This window comes from Somniosus microcephalus, chromosome 4 (genome assembly GCF_052327205.1).
Source record: "Somniosus microcephalus isolate GS21.2 chromosome 4, FLI_Smic_1.0, whole genome shotgun sequence".
Lineage (NCBI taxonomy): Eukaryota > Metazoa > Chordata > Chondrichthyes > Squaliformes > Somniosidae > Somniosus > Somniosus microcephalus.
This window is the reverse complement of record NC_140990.1, coordinates 114,261,042-114,267,041: the sequence shown is the minus strand read 5'-3', so window position 1 is coordinate 114,267,041 and position 6,000 is coordinate 114,261,042. Positions and strand designations below refer to the sequence as shown.

The window sequence follows — 6,000 nt, the reverse complement described above, 5'->3', positions numbered from 1 at the left end:
CCGTATAAATCAGAGCTGTGGGCTGAAGAGAAGTAAACACAGAGATAAGAGATGCTCAGCGAGGTTTGATTTGATGTTCTCTGGAAGTAGTTTCTGGGGTTACAGAAGAGCAAGTTATAGTGAGCGGGCGATTGTTTCTCTCTCCCTGCTCTGTTTGTTTTCCTTCTGTCTTTAGTTGGGAACCAAAAAGTTTCGGGTTGAAGCTGGAGCAGTTTCTGTGCTGATGTTTGAGATAGTTGCTGTAATCTCTTATTTAATTATTTATAAGCAGCTGGTTAACCGGCGTGTTTGGTTTTCCTGGTCTCGGCTGCTGGATTCCTTCTGATTTAGGCTAAGCCTCTTTTGTAAGCTACGCGGCCGGGAGTTCAGCGCTGCAATCAGAAGAACATAAATAGGCCACTTGGCCCCTCGAGCCTCCTCTGCCATTTCTGAACCTCCTTCACACTTTCCTCTATTTGCTGCCACATTACCGTGTCTTCAAGATATGTTAATGGCCATTCCTAACTGAGCTGATTGTCTCCTTCTGATGCAGATCCGATTAAATCTGTCATTCGGTGTAAAACTAGCAGATATGGAGAGTGGTGCCAAAATCAATTTACCTTGGAGTTGTGGCGTTCCAAAGGCTGTGGTGAGCCCTCTGATTGAACGGGAAGAACTCTGCGATTCTGGTATGTTGCTTTTTTCTTTCTACTCACTCGGTCTCTGAAATCCAGATGTTTGGGAGATCCCTGGTTTAGCGGCCGAGTCTGGAGAAGGTTCACTCGGTGTCCTGGATGTTTAATGTCTCCTGACTATTAGAATGATCTCTCTTCTAATGGTGTTAAGAATCTTAAACTTTCTTTCATGTAGCGTCTTTCATGACCTCGATGTCCCAAAGCACCTTGTGCCCAATAAGACATTAAGTGTAGTCACTTAAGTTGTGATGTGAGCGTGGAGATTAATCTGTCCAGATCTAATGGCTTGCCCCACATCGTTCCACTCTCTAATCTTACTCTGGGTTTGTAGAGAGGAACTAGATGTGAGTAGAATTTTTACCTTGCCAGTTGGGTGTTGGAGGGGCCCTTGCTCTCAAGAGCTGTGATGGGGCATGAGTTCACTTGCTGGGCCTTAATGGTTTGTTAAATTTGGAAAATACTTTGCAAACTTCTGTGAAATATATCAAGGTATTGTACCATTTAATTTTTAATCAAACTGGGTCAAAGGAATTAGAAAACATATTAAACCCGGTCCATCCGCAACTCGGTCATGATGGGCGGAGTTTAATGCCCACTTTACTGATCAACTTGTGTCGAGCTGTGGTTCTGCTGGTACCGCCCACACCTGAAGGTTATGGGTTAATTCCCGTTACAGACACTTGAGCATAAAAAAATCTAGGCTGAGAATCCAGCGCAGGACTGAGTGCTGCATTGGCTGGAGGGTGAGATGTTGAACCGAGGCCCTGTCTGCTCTCGGAGATTTAAGATTCCAACAGTGGTTGAAGAGCAGGGAGTTCTCCCTGATGTCCTGGCCAATATTTATCCTCAATCAGTATCACTAAAGCAGATTATTTGGGCACTATCATTGTGGGATCTTGCTATGTGCAAATTGGCTGCTGCGTTTGCCACACTACGACAGTGACTCCACTTCAAAAGTACTGCTTTGGCTGTAAAGCGCTTTGAGACGTTTGGCGGTCGAAGAGGCGCTATACTGATGCAAGTCTTTATTTCCGAAGAAAATCTGAACTTTGACCAGAACCGATGCTATAGGACAACAGGAAGAGGAGGAGGCAATTTAGCCCCTCGAGCAATATTCTGCCGTTCAATGAGATCATGGCTGATCTGTGACCTAACTCATTCCCGCCTTTGCCCCTTATCCCCGAATACCTTTTGATTAACACATCTTTGAGTTAAATTTAACATTTGAGCTATCAATTGTTTGCGGATGAGTTCCCAAATTCTACCGCCCTGTGTACTGTCATCTCTCCGAATAATGTTTCACTTTTTGCACCGAACCTGGTACTGCCGGATTAGACACTTTCGATGTGAAGTTTACTTTTCAAACTTTGCCCCGCCTCTGTCTCGGTGACCTACCCGTCCGACCCGGCTATTCACGTGGGCCACTCGAGTGATCTTTCCAATCCAGGCTCTCGGGAGTCTGGGCTCACAACCGCCAGGCTGGGTTCAAATTACTGCCGTGAACAGACCGAGCCCGGAGAGTGTTCAACTTTTCACTGGGACCTAACCCACTGCCTGCCGCAGTCTCTGGGCTGGAAGTTCCCGGAGGATTATAACCGGCTGGGTTAGAATGAAATGCCATCCTTTGCTGAAGTGGTTTGGGAGCGAATGAGGAACTGTTCTGACTCGGGTTATTGTCTCGCTAACGCTGGGCTGGGATCCCTTTCAAGGCTTGTGATGCAGGATGTGTCTATCGTTGAATCCTCTTACAGCGCAACTTCTGCTTTTGTGACCGACAACCTGCGATGCCCTGTGAGCGCCCGCCGTTTAAACCTAATAACGAGTTAGGAATGGGTCTGTTTGGTGCTTGTATACATACTCCTAAAATCAAGCGAACCCGAGGGAGTGATTTTCAAGGTTTGGGGGCCGAGGATTTACCCCGTTCCTTTATTAACCGCTCACCCTCTGTACAAGGAAGGGCTGCGAATTCCTACTCCGGGGAGTGTCTCTTGTGGGATCGAGGGCTCAATCCAGACTCGGATCCTGGAGTTTGTTTGAAAATGGCTGTAGACTGCTTAGAATACCGGCTTGGCCTCAGTATCACAATTTAAGAGATCTGACCGCCCCACCTCCTAAACTCCTGCCTTTCTCCTCCTGTCTCTGCAGAGGGCGGAGCGTCGAGCGCTGGAATCTCCACCAGTCCCCCGAACACGGTAAATTCGCTGGCGGCCAGGAGACGGTCCGCTGCTGAGGGTCTGACCCAGCCTCTGGGGTAAGTAATGCCGAGTCTCCCTCAACCTCCAGTGGCGGAGTCCTTTAGATTGGCCGTGTCACCATTCAGGCTCCGCGTTGGCCGTGAAGACCAGGCTCAATGTGAGGAATGAGTTCGGGTTTCCAGGAATTATCCAGGATCTCTGAAGACCCTGCCTGATACGATCCGGCTTGTCTGTGCTCCCTCCGCCGACCGGTGACTACCGAAGGATTGGTGATTAGCTTCGTTGAATTGGGGTTCGAACTAGTTTCAACATAGATTTTAGGGGGATTGTTGCTGCCAGAAATGTAACATAGCATTAATTTAAAAAGCAGACCCTCCAAGGTAGTAATCTCTGGATTATTCCCAGTGCCACGTCCTAGTGAGCAGAAATGGGAAGTGAATGAATGGCTAGAGACATGGTGCAGGAGGGAGGGCTTCAGATCCCTGGGACATTGGGAGCAGTTCTGTAGCGGGAGGGGCCTGTTCAAGAAGGCCGGCTTGCACCAGAACAAAGCTGGGACCAATACTTCTGGACAAGTAAGTCAATGTTGGGAAGGTTTAAACTAATTCGGCAGGATGGTTGGGTACCAATATGTAGTATTTATAAAGTAGAAATAAGATGTACACTACTGAGTTTCAGTTAGAAATACAGAATTGGGTGGGATCATAGACAATAAAGTCCAAGTTCGATTTGGAGTGCATGTGTGCACAGGTTGGTGAGCTGCAGGCGCAAAAAACCGCGAATATGATGTGGCACTAACGAGAACTGTCTCAATGTGAGGATTGGATGCTTCATATGGTGGTTCCAAAGTCTTCAGGAGATGGGGAGGGGACCAAGCACGAGGGGTAGCGGTTTTGATCGAGGGAAATATTCTAAATGTCCTTGAGGATCAAAGGCAGAATCTTTGATTTGTAGTTGAGAAAGTGTGGAGATATTGCGCTACTTGGGGTATTTTATAGGCCATTAAATAGTGAAGGAGATACATGGGCAGATTTTTCAAAAACTAGAGATGCATGAACGATAGTAGTGATAATGGGAGACATTAACTCCCTCTATGAAATGGGGCTGTGATTTTTCAAGGAGGGAATTCGGGTGTGCTCAAGAGAAATTTATTGATCAGTAGGTTATTAGCCAAAGAGGAAAGGAGGCATTGCTGGATGTAGTCCTGGAACTAACTCGATCAATTAGCGAATGTAACATTTGGAGAGCATCTCGAATATTTATCATAGTATGGTAAGATTTAGTCTAGTTATGGAGGGCTATTTTCAGTGAATTGATTAGGATCTGGCCCGGGTAAATTGGAGTTGCAAGACTTGATGTCAGACATGACAAACCATGAGGATGAAACCAATCGACTGCAACAAGAGGTAGAAAGGCTAGCAGAATAGGCAGGCAAGTGACAGATGGAATTTAAGTGAGGTGATGCATTTTGGCAGAAGGAACAGGGAGCGGCAATATACACTTAAGGGCGCAACTTTAAAGCGTGCAGGGACAGGGTGACCTGGGAGTTAATGTGCATAGGTCCGTGCAGGTGGCAGGACACATGAGATCTTGGGCTTAATAGAGGTATTCAGTACAGAAGTGAAGAAGTTATGCTCGGCCTTTATAAAGCACTGGTTAGGCCACAACGGGAGTATTGCATCCAGTTCTGGTCACCACATTTTAGGAAGGATATGAAAGTATTGAAGGAAGGGGAGGTGGGGTGGCTGTTAATAAAGGAAGGAATCACTAATAGAGAAATTATATTGGGTCAAAAGATCAGGATAATGAAACAGTTTGGGTGGAGGTAAGGAATAATAAGGGGGGGGAAACACTAGTGGGTGTAGTCTATAGGCCTCTGAACAATGGCAACTCTGTTGGATGGAGTATCAATCAGGAAATAGTTGAGGGTTGTAATAAGGGAACATCTTTAATTATGGGGGATTTTAACTATCATATTAATTGGACAAATCAAATTGGGCAGGGCTGCCTTGAGGATGAGTTCATTGAGTGTATTAGGGATGGGTTTCTTGAGCAGTATGTAACTGAACCGACCAGAGGGCAAGCAACCTTGGATCTGGTCCTGTGAAACGAGACAGGATTAATTAAAAATGTCCTAGTAAAGGATCCCCTTGGAATGAGTGACCATAACATGGTTGAATTCCATATTCAATTAGAGGGTGAGAAGGTTGGATCTCAAACAAGCGTGCTAAGCTTGAATAAAGGAGACTATGAAGGTATGAGAGCGGAATTGAGTAGAGTGGATTGGGAAAATAGATTAAAGGGTAAGAGGATACATGATCAGTAGTGTACATTTAAGGAGTTATTTTACAACTTCCAAAAAATATATATTCCACTGAAGAAAAGGGTGTAAAAGAAAAGACAGCCATCCATGGCTAAGTAAAGAAATTAAGGATAGTATTCGACAAAAAAACAAGGGCATATAACATAGCCAAATCTAGTGGGAGGATTGGGAAAACTTTAAAAGACAGCAAAAAATAACACCGATTGATTAAGAAAGGGAAGATAGATTATGAAAGTAAATTAGCAAAAAATATAAACATAGTAAGAGTTTTTATAGTTATATAAAAAGTAAAAGGGTGGCTAAAGTAAATGTTGGTCCCTTAGAGGATGAGACCAGGAAATTAATGGTGGGAAATATGGAGATGGCAAAAACACAATGAATATTTTACATCAGTCTTTACAGTAGAAGACACTAAGAATATTCTAACACTGGACAAACAGGGGGCTAAAGGGGGGGGGAGGAGCTAAACACGATCAAAATCACGAAGGAAGTGGTACTCGGTAAAATAATGGGACTCAAGGCGGATAAATCACCTGGACCTGATGACTTACATCCTAGGGTCTTGAGGGAAGTGGCGGTAGGGATTGTGGATGCATTGGTAATAATTTTCCAAAACTCCCTGGACTCAGCAAAGGTCCTGGCAGACTGGAAAACTGCTAATGTAACACCCTTATTTAAAAAGGGCAGTAGACAGAAGGCTGGAAACTATAGACTAGTTAGCCTAACATCTGTGGTAGGTAAAATTTTGGAGTCCATTACTAAGGGGACAGTAACAGGACATTTGGATAATTTAATAGGACAAAGTCAG

General features: G+C 44.9%; 1 protein-coding gene across 1 annotated transcript in view; it reads left to right on the top strand.

Moving 5' to 3' along the window:
- The first annotated feature begins 599 nt into the window (after positions 1-599).
- The window catches only part of LOC147119680 (targeting protein for Xklp2-A-like), an 80,650-nt gene continuing 75,249 nt past the window's right edge, over positions 600-6,000 (top strand). Inside the window, exons 1-2 of the mRNA XM_085984132.1 lie at positions 600-668; positions 2,820-2,925. The gene's annotated coding sequence lies outside the window, so the exon portion shown is untranslated. The remainder of the gene's footprint in view (positions 669-2,819; positions 2,926-6,000) is intronic.